The sequence below is a fragment of the Talpa occidentalis genome, unplaced genomic scaffold, assembly GCF_014898055.3.
Source record: "Talpa occidentalis isolate TD23 unplaced genomic scaffold, MPIMG_talOcc4v2.1 talOcc4.17, whole genome shotgun sequence".
Taxonomy (NCBI): Eukaryota; Metazoa; Chordata; class Mammalia; order Eulipotyphla; family Talpidae; genus Talpa; species Talpa occidentalis.
The window spans coordinates 35,130,231-35,147,660 of NW_023601754.1; the positions used below are offsets into that span (position 1 = coordinate 35,130,231).

Here is a 17,430-nt window from a genome sequence, read left to right on the forward strand (position 1 = left end):
TGTGATAATTTACAGAGACAATGGGTATGTTAATCTATTCAGTGGGGTTTCAAAGTTACTAGCATTCAAAATATTACATAAAAACATAAACTCTACAGCTGTTTAGACAGATGAGCCAAGGAGGGAACCAGTTACCCATTCATTTCTTGTTAGAAAAGAACAATCACTTTGCCAAGGACTTAGATCTTTCTTTTTGTCTTATTTGTGTTGACTTGTAGTCTTGTCATTATTTTCTCAGTGTATATAATATAGATCATACATTAAGGGACAACTCTAATTATTTACATGCTCTTGAAATTTGTCATTGTGTCATAGAAAATGTGCTTAAGACTTTTAAAAGTCTTCTTACGGTGCCCGTAGTTCCAGAATTTTCTGAGCTAGAACTTTGTCTTCTATTTGAAGTCACGAAGGCTATTAATGAAAATTTCTTTGGCTTTTAAATTGGGAAGATATTTTCAATTGTAAGTTGTAGGTCACCGGTAGTTTTCAGAGTATAAAGGTGCTTATATGCATACCTTTGAAGGAGAGATTTCTACCAAGGACTTGTCCTGGTAATTTTGTTTTTCTTTTTCTGTATGTTCGAACAATAAAATATATTAACTCAGAGTCAACACGATAAAAAGTACTGCAATAATTACGCTCATATTTATGAATAAAATAGTTTTTTTTAATTTTAAATCCTAATTCAGTTTTTCAGTTTTTGATTCTCTTTGCTTTATTACTTTTTAATTCCTTTAACTTTCAAAATTACAATGTTCAGAGATATAGCTGTTTTTCCACAGAATTAATTCTCAGATTTTTTTTCATTCTATGTATTTCATGTACTTACTTTTGTACTTGCCATTTAAGTTTTTCCCCTCAAAATCTTTTTTTTTAAGTTTTAGATGATTATTTAGTTATTTCTTTTTTTTAAGATTTATTTTCATTTATTTATACAAGCACTGGGCACAGTCAGAAGCACGGGAGGGTGAGAGAATTCACCAGAGCCATAGCTGGGGGCAGAACAGGCAGAAGGACCGAAGTACACTGCTGAGGGGAGCAGCGGGCGGCAGGAGAGGTCTGCGCGCCATGTGGGACCCTCCTCGGGTGGCCGGGGAGCAGCCGGGGATCGAACCGGCGCTGCAGAGGCTGCAGGCATCTTCGCAACCCAGCGCTCAACCGCTGCGCCACCGGGGAGGCCCATTATTTAGTTATTTCATTTGATCATTTCATTCATCCAAGAAAATAAAATATTTTGAAGTCATGGCTTTTAAAAAGATTCATTTTCTTAACAGAATATTACTTAACTTTTATTGATTCTTTACACCAAATTTTGTTACAAAGTATTACACTTTATATTTAAAGAAAAATATCCCAACCTACTGATGTAAATGTTAAGTAATGGCTCATTTTAATCAAATAAAGATGAGTAATGGTTGTTTCTACTTTTGAATATATATTGATGTTTTCTGTGTTCTAATTGGTGTAGCAACAAGGTACATGTCTCTCTCTGCCCCACCAGATAAGCTCTCCCATTTCCTTACTTTATTTACCCTCCAGGCTTAACAAACTCTGTTTTCTTACATTCAGAGGGCAAAAGAGCATCCCTAGGAAGATAACATCAGAATTGTTACCACCAGATGATAGCAAAAACAAACTGGCATCACCCAAAACCTCCAGACACTTGCATTACAACAATGGACATGCTGACCCTCGCCCACTCCCGGCTTCTGCTCCCTTTTAATTCTAGATGAACACTCCTGCACTCTACCAAAGAGCAGGACTGTGGTCTTTCAGACACAAGTCTGCTGTCCTCCTCAATTTGTTAACAAAGTAAAATACTTTTTTTCTCCTCAGACTCTTTCATTAGTCAAGGGAATGGAATGAACGCACTGTCATATATTTAAGTGTTACAGATACGTGGAAGTTAGAACTAATCTCTGAGTATTTTGTGTCATGTAATCATGTGTATTAACACATTTAATTTGCAAATAAATAAATAAATAAATAAATAAATAAATAAATAAAACCTAAGGTTTGGATGCCAAATTTTTACAGTTTATAAATCAGAAGTTCTAAGTCTGGAGATACCAGGCTGAACAAGAGAAATACGGTCAGTGTGTCAGGAGCTAATAAGATTCCTATTGGGAGTGTACAAAATTATCAAAAATTGAATAGCTTAAAATAGTACAAATATATTACGTTGTAATTCCTGAGGACAAAGGTCTAAAACAGGTTTCCACTGGCATAACATCAAGGCATCAACAGGATTATGTTCCTTCTAAAAGTTCTAGTTGCTTCTTTCTAGTTTTCAGAGGCTTCCTGCATTTCTTGGTTGAAAGTCCCCTTACATCTAAAGGCCGGCCACAGCCAGCCAAATCCTTCCCACATCACATCTTTGTGACACTAATTCTTCTCTTTCCTTCTTCCATTCATATTAACTTTGTGATTCCACTAGGCCACCTGGATAACCCGGGATAATCTCCACATCTCAACATCAACTGATTAGTAATCTCAATTTCATCTGTGACTTTAATTCCCTTTTTCCAGGTAATTTAACATATTTACAGATACTTGGGATAAGAATGTGGACATCTCTGAGGACCCACCTTTATGCCTACTATGGGGAGTTTTGTTGGGAAGTAAAGGAATGGGGATATCATCTAAACATCTTATTATAAATAATACTCTCCAGGAAAGTACAAAATGAGATAAATTTAAAATACAGAAATATAAGTAAGACAGATGGTAAATTGAAACTGGCACAATTGAATGTCAGTTCAAATGAAGGTGTGGGCAAATTTCAAAGATGATAGGGAAGGTTTCTTAGAGAATCAAATGATAAGAAGTTAATTAAGCAGACATCCAGGGAAAGAGGACTTCAGACACAGGGATTAAAATGCACTGGAGTCAAAACCAGAATAAATTTGTAATATTCTTAAAACAGAAATATGAGAGGAAGAGAGTGAGCTAAGGAACATATTAGTGAGCCTAATATCCAAACTCCTTAAGGTGGTTTACTTGATTTTATGTGATCTGATCTCTGCCCATTTCTCTACCTCTCCCTAAATGTGACAGCAAGCCACCCGGCAGCTTACACAGTGTTTACACAACAGTATTATAATTTTGAAAGTTCACTTTGACTGCTTCATAAAGAATGGGTTATAGGACATAAGAGAGGAGTCAATGAAACCCTATAGTGAAGGTTTAAATGAGGGGTGTGAGGGAAGAGGAACCCCAGATGACTCTTGAGAGTCTAGCTTTCATAAGTGGGGCTGCTGATATTGTTCCTATTGTTCTAGTACATTTTCAGTGGATTTTTATATTAATTAAGAGGCTGGATGCTGAAGCTTTTAGGAGAATCTAAAAGAGAACAGTTTGTAACAAAAACTTAATCTAAAGGAGAACAATTTATAACAAATATTGGCACGCTTGACTTGCTGGAAGTGAAATTTTATGGCACTCTTTCCTCAGACACAAAATAATCAGTTTGGGTGCTATTAGGTCTAAGGTGATTCTGTTTCAGCCTCTTATCCCTAGGCTCCAAATCCATTTTAAAGGGAACTCATCTAAATTGATTGAGAGAGGCAGAGTGGGGGGCCTGGGAGGCAAACAGTCCAGATAGATAGATAGATAGATAGATAGATAGATAGATAGATAGATAGATAGACAGACAGATAGATAGATATAGGTGATGAGAGATGATGAGGTGAACCCTTGAACACCAGGCTATTATTCAACAGCAGGCTTATAGTAGTTAAGTTTTGGAGAAGTCTAAACTTACACACAGATTTTTAGCTGTGGGGGTGGGTGGCAATGTTGATATAAGAAAGAGTTGGGGAATAAGTCTGACTGGAGGGGAAAGTGTTACAAAATTATTTAAAAAGATATTTCACAGAACACCTAATTTATAAGGTGAAAATAAGTAGAATTTTGAAAGAAGGAACTATGACTGCGAGATTAGTGCAGGAGACTGAAGAGGGGATGGAGTGGGGTTTCTACAGTTTATAGGAATCTGTTCATTCATCAGAATCTTGATGAATTACTCCCCATAGAGAACAAAGCTGGCACACAGTGTGAAGAGATCAAAGCTGGAGAGCAAACACCACCCTGATGGTGCAGAGCATAAAGCATAAGCGTTTGGGGACGAATAATTAAATGGTGCACTCATTCACTCACTCATTCATTCACTAATTCTTTGTAAAGCATATACAGTATGTCAAGAGCAATGACAAATGCTAAGGACATGAAAAATGAACAAAAAATTGTTTTTGTCTTCAAAGGGTCACAGAGAGGCAAAGGCAGGCAAGTATTGCAAACTTGGAATGGCAGCCATTTAAAAGACAATAAGAAATATTGCCACTCTTGGAGAACTTGTGAACCAAGCTCTTAAGATTTTGAGAAACTTTAATTTTGAGAAAAATTAACTGAATATCAGTTTTGCTGTGTGTTTTTGTTTTTGTTTTTTTTTTTTACAAAAAAAATATGTGTGGGATTGGACAGAGTCTGTAAAGACTGAAAGTTCTCTGGTTTGAACCAATGGTTTTAATGTTTATGCAAACAACTGAATAGCATGTTAATGATGCCCTGGGAAAAGGACAGTGGAAGTTGCCTGGATTCACTGATGAATGGTATCCTGGGCAAAGTGGTATCTGAATATTAAATAACGAAAACTCTTTACCTAAGAGATGGAGAAGAGAACCCCGAAGAGATGGAGTCGTACGTTCTATGGGCTGGAGGTCAGAAGTCCAACAGCTCTGAGGCATGCAAGAACTCTCAGAAGACTGGAATGCAGAGTCTCAGTGGCTAAAGAGAAATGACAATGTAGCGTTCAGTCTATTAGCAAGATTGTGGCCACATCTGTGAGCTCCATGGTGAAACAGTTTAATCTCAAATCTAACACATTGAACAATAAACAATAAAGGGAAGAAAACCAAGGTACACCTTGTACTGCTGAGTTCAGACTTGTAACACACCGCTGTCTCAAGAGATTTTCTTCTGCTGGCTAAGCCTCTTACGTTTGGCACAAAACAACATTGTCAAATGTAAGCTTGATTCCAGCAGGAAAAATTAAGATACTCTAGTCCCAGTTATTTACTACAACTGTGCTGAGATCCAGATACCTGCTTACCTGACAATACATAGAGACAATGCCCTTAGGTTTTCCTATAAAACTTACTATTTGGACTAAGCACATTAATAAAACTGATGGGGATCAAAATGAAATAGTCTGAAGAGACACAGAGGAAAAAAAAATGGTGGACTATTCCCCTGACTAAATTTTCTCTTTTTACGTTTTGTTTCTCTAAACCCTGATTTATAATACTCAATCGTTACTCTTTGAGGGTGGAAATCATCTCCAATTTTTCTTTCTACCCTCCATGTTTTAAAATTAAAGTCTATTCTGCATATGCGTTCCACTAACATTTAGTCTACTGAATTAAATGATGTTTTAGTTACTTATTGCAGTATTGCAAATTACCCCAAGGATTAATAGCTCAAAACAACAGATATTTATTATTGCACAATTTCTGTAGGCTAGGAATCTTAGAGTAGCATGGCTGGTGGGATCTGGCTCAGGATTTTTTTTTTTTCTTTAAGGCTGCAATCACAGTGTTGGTTGGGGTTATGGTATTCTCAAAAATCAAGTTAGGGAGGCCCTACATCCAAGGTTACTCATGGGGTGCTATCAGGACTAACAATATACGCTCCAAAGATCACTCCTATGGGCCTCAGGACAGGGCTGTCTTATAATCTGGTCCCTGGATTCCACAGCACAAGAAATCCCAGGGAGGATGTGGGAGAAAACCCAACACATTTTTATAACCTAATCTCAGAAGTGATAGCTTATCATTTCTGCCACACTCTAGTCACTACAAGTGAGTGAATAACCCCAGGCCTCACTCCAAGGCAAGAAACATTACAGGTCATAAATATCAGGAAATAGAGCTCAAGATAGGGCACTCTTGATCCCTGATATTGCCTAGCACCATCATCTTAAAGAGAAATTGGAAAAACACACTACTTTCTGCATAAAAATTAGGATATTCTTACTGGAGAAGAAGTTGATAGTGGATAGGGGCACAAAGTCATTATAGATTGAGCAACTTTGAAAAAGCCCATGCCCTTTGAGACTTAACTATCTTATGATTCCTAAAATCATCAATAAAATCAGCATCAAAATGGTGAGGGTACAATCAGAATTTTTTTTATATAAATCTAAAACAAGTGATTTTTATACTTAGGTTTGTTTTTTTTTTTCCACAGTATAGAAGCAAGTCAGAAAAGAGAACATAGATGTACAAATACAAGAAAGAATAGGCAGTGTATCCCGGGAATTGACAGAAATTTGGGGGTGATATAGGGAATCACACAGCTATGAAATCAGAGTTGAAGTTTATTATAACCAGATCTGAGGAGCACAGCAATTTCCAATGTTTTCTCAGGTGCATGTTTATTTGTTGGATTCTATTTCAATGTCCATTTTTCCTGCTAGACAGAAAGAAGGCTCCATGATGTTATGGGCTATATTTTATTACCGACTCAATGGAACCGAGAATTAGATTTTTGGAGAAGGAAAAACAAAACCGAAATAAGAAAAGACATCATTGTTTTTTCTAGTTCTTAGAACACTGCCTGGTATAGAATAGAGCCTTATTTTTTTTTTTTTTAGTAGAATAAAAGAATGTGTTTACACATTTTGTCTCTGCAAGGTAGAGATCTATTGTTTTATGACTGCCTCCCCTTCGGAAGAAAGGCTCCTTCCTTAGACATGATTCCTTCCATTGCCACAACTCACATTGCCTCCTGACAAATTGCATAGAAACCTATAAGGAACTTGGCATAATAGGCTTACTCAAAAGGATGATTTGCAGCCCAATCATCCTCTCACAATGAGAGTTATACAGAAAAGCAATTAGTTGGAGTCAGCAAAGTATAAAAGCAGAAGAGACAGTGACTAAGCTGTCTTAATGGCAAAACACTAGAGTAGGAACTGCTAGGCAGATGACTAAACCCTTAATTTTGTGTAAATAATTATAAAAGAGACTCTCACTTTTAGAAAGAAATTCTAATTGTTAATGAGAATTGATTGACTATGGAGATTTTTTTTTTTCCTCCATGCCTTTGTTCCTTCCTTTTGTTTTTTATTGTTTGTAATGCTGTTGACACCATCTAAGCAAGGAAGAGTGTGTCTTTGGATTCTGGCACTGTGTATATAAATGAGTATTATTGAAGCCCTGCATTTTTAAGAGCAAAGGTCATAATATATTCTTACAGAAAAGCTTCCTTTAAGCCTCTTGTCTCCCAACAAACTGTTCTCATGAGAAGTTCTTTGTACCCCATACTAGATAATAAACTCCACAAGAAAAGGAAGTATTAATTCACTAATGTATCCTACATAGCACAATTCCTGTAATATAGTAGGTTCTTAATAAATATTCATTGAGTGACTGTTTAATGAATTGGCATCATTTTCAAAGCCTCATTATAAACAGGATATGAATTTTCATTCTCTCTTGCCCTGATTTAATAGCTGAAATTCCTTTAATAAATCATGCATTGCATAAAAATTCTGTCACTAAAGACAAAGACACATCATATTCTGTTTGCCTCTTTCTTTCTTTTTTCCTTTCTGGCCATTAGTGTTTTTGTGTTTAAACAATTATGACATCTAGAATGGTACTTTTACTCAAAATCTTAATGGAATTGGAGTCATATTTTTGGAGAAGAAAACAATACTGAAACAAGCAAGGAAGTTCATTTATTTTCCATTTGTATAGGACAAAAAAATGGAGATGATTTGCTTAACCTTAACCTCAGACAACATGTAACTTCTCTTTGTAAGCATATGTGTCAACTGCCTCTAGTGCTCCACATTACATCTTCTCCATGTACCTTCTCATCCAACTATTGCTGCACCAAAAAGTTTTCCACACGTGTAACCTGATGGCACTTTCACCTGAGCTCCACATCTGGTAACTTTCCATTTTTACCCTAGGTCTTTTCTAAAAATCGCTTGCAAACATCTGCCAAGCACTCAGACAAGAGACAGATCACTCAGAAGAGGGAGCTGACACCTGTGTTGGTCTTGTTTCTCCAAAGAAGCAAACAACGGGATATGTTGTCACAATACACATTGCCTCCTGGCAAATATACCTAGATACCTGTACTTATATTTACTTATTTATTCAAAATAATTGGCTCACATGATTCTGGAGGCTGGCAAATCCAACTCTGCAAAGTTGAGACCCCATTGGCACTGGAAGGCCAGTGACTGCTCTAGGCCAGAGAGTCAATGTCCCTACAGGCAGGAGATACCTTTGGTACCAGGAAGAGGATCAACCTTTTGTTCTCTCAGGCCTGCATTTGACATTAGGGAAGGTAATCTGCTTTGTTCATTCTACTCATTTAAATATTAACTTCATCCATAAGCACCCTCAAAAGAAATACCCAGAATATGTTGACCAAATATCTGGGCCTCCTGGGACCTACTCAAGTCAAAACAAAAAAATTAACCATCACATCCCTCCTGGGGAAAATCTTACACTTGGAGAATGTGAGTGAATGAGCACCCCCTTTGCCAGCCTTCACAGGTGCAAATGGTGAGGCCCATTTTGCATGACCCGTATGAGACCCCAGCCAGAAGCCCCAGTGAATAACTCAAGAACCCACTTCATGTTGTGCTTCCCTCTGCATCTGTTTCACTGTCATCATCATTTCACTCTTATCTACACACCCCCTGTCACTTTCTAAAATAAATCATCTGTACTTAGTATCTCAGGTGCTGCTTTTCCGGGGGCGGCAAACAGGCTAATACAATAAGATCATCAAAACGTTCTCTTGTTTTTCCAGCCTTGTCAAAATATGATTGACAATTCAAAAAATTATGTGTGTGTATATATAGATTGTAAAATAGTAACTATATGAGGTGACAGATGTGTTAATTTGATCTCAATAATCGTTCATAATGTATACAAATATAAAACCACGGCATTGTACACACTAAAAAATATTATTTCATATATGCCCTGTTGAGAATCCAAAATTATCTTTGATATAGGATGCATTTTGCTGTCCCAAATGCTTAAGTTCTTTGGAACTCATTTGCAAACTTCTAAAAGGAAGATTGACATACAGATATGATAAGTCCCACAATTAGCTTACACAAACACAACTTTAATAAATTGAATGTGTAGTAACTAGACTGGCTACACCTCACTAGACTTCTGGGCTGAGTTGACCTGTGTTCTGTTAGCCCTAAACATCAGACTCGTTGAATCAAAGTTCACAAAACTAGTAAAGTGGACCATAGCAATGGAAATCAGAACTTTCTGACTTTAGAACCCAATCTAACCCCTGGTTCCAGTATTGCCTTTGATGTATCAATAATCTGTTGGAAACTACAGTAAGTCTTCATTTAAGATTGTTGCTAGGTTCATGGAAAGTGGACTTCAAGGAAAATGATGTATAATGAAACCAATTTGACCACTGTCTGAATGATAGAGACAAGAGTTCAGTTCTTTCGGCATATTTCTGCTCACAAACATATTTCCAAACTTCTAAAGAGAGACACCCAAACACTTTGAATGTGAAACAATCTTTGGCATTCATTCAGTTACTCGTGTATTTATTCATTTTCAACTTGTTTATTCCATTTGAGAGCCTCAAGTGACCACAGCCTCTCCAGCAGTGCAGAGCGCCAGGTGGGAACCAGGCCAGGACAAGTTACCTTTCCATCACAGATGTCACTCACACACCCCTGTACTCAACCAGATTGCTCCAACTTAAACATGGCCATGAGCCGAACATGCACATTTGGGGAATGAGAAGGAAACTGGGGTACCCAGAGACAACCCATGTAGACATGGATGGAACATACAAACCCCACACAGACAGCAGGCCTGGCCAGAACAGACATTTTATTCTTCTTTTAACAGAGGGGCACAGAATGAAACACATCATTCAAGGATCTGCTGTATCGTTCAGCTTGTTTTGAGTCCACCTTAGATTTAGTCCCAGAAACGAAGATTTAGATTAGATCACCAAAGTGGTCACTGTGTGATGAAGAGACATTCATCCTTTTAAAATTAATATGATGTTAAACTCATGCAATTTGCTGCAACATGGATGGTGCTGGACGGGATCATGCTCAGCGAAATAAGCCAGAAAGAAAAAGAAAAATACTGGATGGTCTCATTCATAGCAGGAATTTAGAAAACCTAAATAAGGGACCAGGAAAAAGACTAATAAAGTAAAAATTAAAATCAACAAGCAACTATAAACCAGAGACACACTGGGGTCAGGGGAGAGAAGGGAGCAGGATCAAAACAAGGGGGGTGGGAATTGTATGGGGACTATAACCAAGATGAAAATGCATACACTGTGCAAAAATGAAAAATGATGTAAAAATATATAAAATAAAATTTAAAAATAAATAAATACAGGAAAAATAATAAAAAAATAAAAAATAAATCTGATGTGTAAAACAGACCACCAACTATAAAATGGAAAACAAAAATAATACATCATACTCCAAAATAGTTGAAATTCATCATGGCATGGTATATTAAATCCCACTCAGATCTAACACACAATGAAGAGTAACATTAAATTGGCACACAAGCCCTTCATTGCCCCACCATTCTTAGTTGTATCATGTTGATTGTATCTCTGCTGGGAGTGCATTGCTTATTAGTACACAGACTGACCAGGTTTAATTACCTCCAAGGAATTTCTTTGATTTTAACAAAAGCCAGTCAGGGCATATAAGCAAGATTCAATCATTGGTGCCTCCATACCAAATTAATGTGACTATAACTCAAACCAAAGATTTAAGGCTTCAGAGAATTATTAACAAAGACAAACTGGAAAGCTAAGCCTTGATGGCTGACTACAGAACTGAGACACCAAGGAGGCAGGGGGGGTGGGGAGAAAGAACAGGGAGGAAGGGAGGAAGGAAGGCACAATGGTGAAGTTCGGGTGAACTGGTGGAGGATGCACTATGGTGGTGATACCTGATGGGGGTACCCCGATGTTACTGCACTTAAAAATAATTTTTTTTTAAATTTGGTAAAATATTTTAAACTATTTAAAACAACCTTTAAAGATTTATTTATACATATAAGAGCTGGTGTGCAGTCCAGAGGTGTGGGGTGAGAGGATTCACCAGAGACAGAGTGGGGAGCAGAACAGGCAGATCCACTGAAATACACTGCTGAGGGGAGCAGCGGCTAAGATAGGAGAGGTCTGCTGCGCCATGTGGGTAGCTCCCTGGCCAGGATTCGGACTCATGCTGCAGTGGCTGTAGATAGCTTCATAATGCTGAGACTTAACCCCTTGTGCCACCAGAACGGCCCCTAAAATAAATAATCCTAATTATAAATTTATGGATATTTTACGTCTGGGGGCTTTATGTTTGGAAATTCTGACTATAAAAATTGTAGTCAAAATGCTGAAATATGCTGAAAGATGGTAGACAATATATATTTTTTGACAAATAGTACACGTTGAAAGAAAATAATTCTGAGTTTATACTGATAATTCCACGAAGATTTTGAGCCATTGCTTCTATTTCCCCCTACCCTATTTACTAAGGCTCATGATTGTGGGTATCATAGAGGCCATCCTGTACATTAAGGACAAGGCTTTTGGATTCTGCCTCTGTAGGTTTGCATAATGGTTATTTTTCTTAATAGCTGTGTGTCCATGACCAAGATACTTGGCCTCCCTGTACCTATGATAGACTGCCTGTCTGTATTCACCCCAAATTCATATAGTGAAGCACTAACATCCAATATGATGGTAACTGAAGATGGGGGCTTTGGGAGGAAATGAAGGCTAAGTCAGGAGATGAGAGGATGGCATTCTAGATGGGATCCGCGTCCTTCTATGAACAGACCCCAGAGAACTTGCTCTCTTATGAGTGGCCTTCAAAGAAAGGTCACGAGCACACAGTAAGAAGGTGGTCCTCTCCCACCCAAGGGGGCATGCAGTCCCATAATAGCTACCCCACTGATACCCTGGCCTGACTATTAGCTTCCAGAACTGTGATCAAACAGACTTCTGCTGCTTATAACATCACTCTGTGGTGTTTTGTTACAGTAGCATGGCTAAGGCAGCCCCTCAGATTCTTCATCTAAAAGATGAGGACAGCAATAGCATATTTTTATTCCATGATATTATTGCAAGAAATGGAATAAAATAGTACTTAATATGAAGTAAAAGACAGACTGTAACTTACTGTTTCTTTACTTAGCAATAGATTTGAAGTTAATTTCTATCTTTGAGATACAGATCAGTTTAAAAAGGAAATCTCAGAATTGGGGTTTTCAAAGGCTCTTATTTTTCTTTTGCAGAGAGATGTGATTATTGGCTTCATGTTTTTCAAATTCGAAAGGATTTGAGAATGCTGAGGTTTATAAATAAAATCCCTTGAGTTAAGGCTTCATATATGACATCTAACTGGATTTCCCTATCCTCGGTGTTCCAGCAGGTCAAACACATAATAGCAGAAAAAATATTCCAATAATGTTGAAGAGATGCAGTTAAATGGAGCAGACTGAAGATGATTTTTCTTGGCATTGTGTAGATTTTCAGATGAGAAATTAGAGATGCACCATGCTTATCCCAAGCAGGAGAACACACAGGGAGTTGGTATGATGTGAGCCAACTTATTCTGGAACATCAAATCTGAAACTCCTGACAAAATGGCATCAGGCGTTAAGTTATATTCTGGAGAAGGGCGACACTGAATATACCTTGACAGTCCATCTGGTAAATGTGAATGTCATTTAGCAGTCTATTTCCCAATGAGTGGCATGCTAACATCTCAATAAAATAAGAATGCAGGCAGAGTGTCAATCATCCCATGCCTTCTTAGTTTCCAAGGGACTTGTCTCATCTGTAATAGCATGGAAAAATTGCTCTCCTTCTTATTCGATGAAAATATTAGAGCACATAGTACCACAAGTCAGAATACCATCAATAAATAAATTCTGCATAGCAAGGGGAATGGAAAGGTTAGCTGGTATTTTTTTTTTTTCTGAACAGATACAATTATAACCTTTTTATTTTCTCTTCCTTGGTATATTTATGGCAGACAGAGATAATCTCCCATTCCCTTTCTCTTGCTAATCTTTTATTAAGGAAGCTGGGAAATGCACTGACCTACTTTGGAGACTTCAGATGCTATATAGCCCGTGTATCAATATGGGCTAAAAAACAGAAGAGAAAATCTCCTGGTATAGGGGAGACTCCTTCCAAGAAAGGGGTCTTTTTATTTTTTTTATATCTTTCCAACCCACATTCCTTCCTATCTTTAAAATTGGACATAATGGGGCATACCTGGTAGCCTAGGGGTTAAGTCTTAGTGCTATCACCCCTGTGGCCTAAGCTCCATCCCCTGTCAGGGAGCTGACCCACATGGCACAGCAGGCCTCTCCTGTCTTGCCTACTGCTCCCCTCAGCAGTGTATTTCAGTGGATCTGTCTGTTCTGCTCTCCACTCTGTCTCTCTTTGGTGAACCCTCTCATTCCCCACACCTCTAACCTACTAGGACTCCAGTTTTATGCAAAAATTAAAAAAATAATTAAATTTAAAAAAAAGGTGGAAATAATGGCTAAAGCTACAGCAGCTACCTTGTGACCATGAATCACTGGCTGAATCCCTGCCTACCAATGCTAGGAGCTAGGATTTATTTGTAGCATGGGAATGTTCTAGCCCTGAATGGAGACCCCCTGCGGTAGGCAGGATTGTGTGGCCCATGAGCTTCCACCTCTGCTCTTGTGCCTGTGAACATATTGCTTACCAAGTCAAAAGGGATTTTTCAGATAAAATTAGTTGTGGACTTGAAAATAAGGAGATGTCCCTAGTAGGTGCAATCAATCACTTGAGCTTTTAAAGACAGAGAAGTTTCTCTGACAAGGGTGAGTTAGAGAGATGCAGTGGCAGAGGAAAAGGGAGAGCAATAAGGCAGAGAGACCTGGAGGTGAGAAAGACAGGACCTGCCAGCCTATATTTGAGCCATGGGAGCAAATGGTCTCCAGAAGCTGAGAACAAGCCTTGGCTGACAGTCAGCAAGAAAAAGTCAGTCCTACAGGCCATGAGGCTGAATTCTGCCAACAACCTGGATGGCTTATTGCAACCTTGTGATCCTTGCAGCTGAGAAGTCAGCTGAGCCCACCAGACTCTGGATATCACAGACAGTTGTAACATCTCATGACAGAGTCACGCTTGCAGGGCTTAATGTAAAGGGTGAGCAAGGAAAAGATGGTATGGACAAAAGACATGCACACTGAGAGTGAGGGAGGGGGAGGATCAGGTCACACCTCCTGGACCTGGAGCTGCTTCTATTTCACTCTTAGGGTAATGAGAAGTCAGTGGAGGAAAACGATCACTGGTGTTCTGAGGACATGCGTGACTGAGGCTGGCAGAAGACAAGGCAAACAGGTTACCAGAGATGATTAGGATTTAGACTAAGATGGCAACAGCAGAGAGCTGGAGAGTTTCCAGAGAGTGGGCACTTTCTGACTGCTTTGGAGGCAGACCTAGTAAGTTTCTGAAGCATTTGTTGTGGAGATGAGGGAGGGTAAGAGAAGACTCAAGAACAACTTTAGGTCTTCAGTTTGAGCAGATGCATGGACAGGGAAAGTGGACAAAACTTAGCAGGCAGGGTGCACAGGGTGAGAAATAAATTCTGCTCTGACTGTATTAATTTTGAGATACCTACTAGTTATTCTAAGGGTTAATTTTCATATCTGGTGGCTAATATTTCCCAAACTTCCTTTTTCTATAACTACTCTTATTTTTTGTGATTTCTTTTTTTTTTTTAAAGATTTATTTATTTGTACAAGCACTGGGTACAGTCAGAAGCGTGGGAGGGTGGGAGAATTCACCAGAACCAGAGGGGGGAACAGAACAGGCAGACTGAGGATATACTGCTGAGGGGAGCAGTGGGCGGCAGGAGAGATCTGCATGCCATGTGGGACCCTCACCGGGTGGCGTAATGAACTGGTGCTACAGAGGCTGCGGGCAGCTTCACAACCCAGCGCTCAACTGCTGAGCCACCAGGGAGGCCACTTTTTGTGATTTCTTTAAGGAACTTGCACAATTTATTTTTTCTCTAAACGGAGTTAATTTTCACTTACAAAACTCTTTTATTTATTTATTTTTCTTTCATTGTTGTTCGTTTTTGTGCAGTATTTTATTTCTCCCCTCAGGTGTAATCCTCATAAATCTCCTACCACCATGTCAACCATGACCCCTCACCACAGTCTGTTGTGCTCTTCCTTCCCCTGTTTTGACCCCTCTCCCTCCTCCTCCCCTTCTTTCTGTCTTAGATCTATAATTTGTCCGCTATTTTTGTCTCTTTTTTCCCCTTCATTTGGTTTCCCTATATTCCTCCTCTAAGTGAAACCATCTGAAATTTTTCTTTTTCCTGCTGACTTATTTCACTGAGCATAATCCCTTCCAGCTCTATCCATGTTGTTGGAAATAAAACTCTGTTTTAAAAGGAAATGTTAAGGCAAGTATACATCATGTACATTTTATTTTTGCAGTAGTCACATAAAAGGATAATCATAAAAATAAATCCACCGTTAAAAAACTCTTACTGTGATGTTCTGTTTCCTGCCTAAGGTTTTGAATATGTAGTAAGAATACTCAGTTTGTGGGGAGAGGGAAGGTACTCATTTGATGTGAAAGTCACAATAGCTACAAAACAGGGCGTAGCCTTTCAGTCTCTTCAACTCCCACTGATGAACCCACCAACACCTTTTTTTCCTTTCTAAGTCATTCAAACTATATAATAATGACCTATCTCTGTGCCACCAAATTTCTTCTCATTCAGTACTGAAATCACCAGGTAGTAAATGATCCACACTCTAGGAATATTGCTACCAACCAAGCAGATGTTTAATCAATACTTGACAAGAGGGAGAGGCATAATTATAATTGACAGTGCATTCTTCTTTTCCAGATTCTTCAGCAATGGAAGGACACTACACATAATCCCTCAATGAATGCTATTAGAAGGGATTGAAACTTTATTATATGCCAGGCAAAGAAATGTGACTTATATGGTGTCATATTTATGCCAAGAACAGTTTTTATTGTTATCCCACTGCCCTAATCCATTACTGTGTTGGTCAAGCTCCCACCACATCCAGCCCTGTTTGTAAATCAGATTTAGTTTTCTTAAAACGCTTCAAGGCAGGGCCTCCCCGGTGGCGCGGCGGTTGATTGCTGGGTTGCGAGGCTGCCCGCAGCCTCTGCAGCGCCTGTTCGATCCCCGGCTGCTCCCCGGCCACCGGAGGAGGGTCCCACATGGCACGCAGACCTCTCCTGCCGCCCGCTGCTCCCCTCAGCAGTGTACTTCGGTTCTTCTGCCTGCTCTGCTCCCTGCTCTGGCTCTGGTGAATTCTCTCACCCTCCCGCGCTTCTGCCTGTACCCAGTGCTTGTATGAATAAATAAATGAATAAATAAATAAATCTTTGGGGGGAAAAAAAAGAATTCACAGATTAAAAAAAAAAAAACGCTTCAAGGCAAACGTATTTTTATTGCACAAAACACTTTCCTTACACAACACTGCTTAAATCATGGACATTCTTTGTTCATGATTTGTTCTTCAGTTATATAGCCAGACTTAGCAGGATGTACCAAAAAATTCTCTTTCAAGCCCCCACTCCCATTCAAAATACTCTCCACATGGGTCTTTTCCAGGAGCCCTTATGTACAAATGTCTCATATCAGATCATCTTGGTTTTGTTTAATAGAAAGATGCTGAATCAACTTTGTTAGCACAGAATATAAAACATATTAAACAACCAAGTGCACCTAGCTTTCTAGACATAACTGTACATTTATGTGTAGGTGGGGCTGAAGCGGAGAGGCTGGGTACTATAATTTCTACTCCTCAAATATTTCTCCCAAGGCCATTAAGGAACAGGATGATTCGGTCCAATTTTTGGTATTCTGCACCTCTGGCCTCTCCCCATGTGTCTGGATATGAGGAATTGCTAGTCACAATGGCTAAATGTAACTGATTTGAATGACTCATGGGAGAGAAAATTGCAAAATAAAAATGGGAGGTGATTGCTGAGTAATATTCCATGGTGTATATGTACCAAGAAGATGAAGATGTGGTACATATACACCATGGAATATTACTCAACAATCAAAAAAGATAAACACATGCAGTTTGCAGCAACATGGATGGAGCTAGAAGGGATCATGCTCAGCGAAATAAGCCAGAAAGAAAAAGAAAAATACCGGATGGTCTCACTCATAGCAGGAATTTAGAAAACCTAAATAAGGGACCAAGAAAAAGACTAATTAATACAAAGTAAAAATCAACAAGCAACTATGGACCAGAGACACACTACTGGGGGGAGGGAGGGAAGGGGAGAGGAAGGATTAGGGTCAAAATAAGAGGGGGTGCAATTGTATGGGGA

At 38.8% G+C, this 17,430-nt stretch overlaps 1 long non-coding RNA gene across 3 annotated transcripts in view; it reads right to left on the bottom strand.

Annotated features, from left to right (window-relative positions):
* The window catches only part of LOC119250407 (uncharacterized), a 760,618-nt gene that overhangs the window by 253,085 nt on the left and 490,103 nt on the right, over positions 1-17,430 (bottom strand). For all 3 annotated transcript variants that reach the window (XR_008552486.1, XR_008552485.1, XR_005126287.2), the window contains one exon: positions 4,661-4,785. This is a non-coding gene — a long non-coding RNA (uncharacterized LOC119250407). The remainder of the gene's footprint in view (positions 1-4,660; positions 4,786-17,430) is intronic.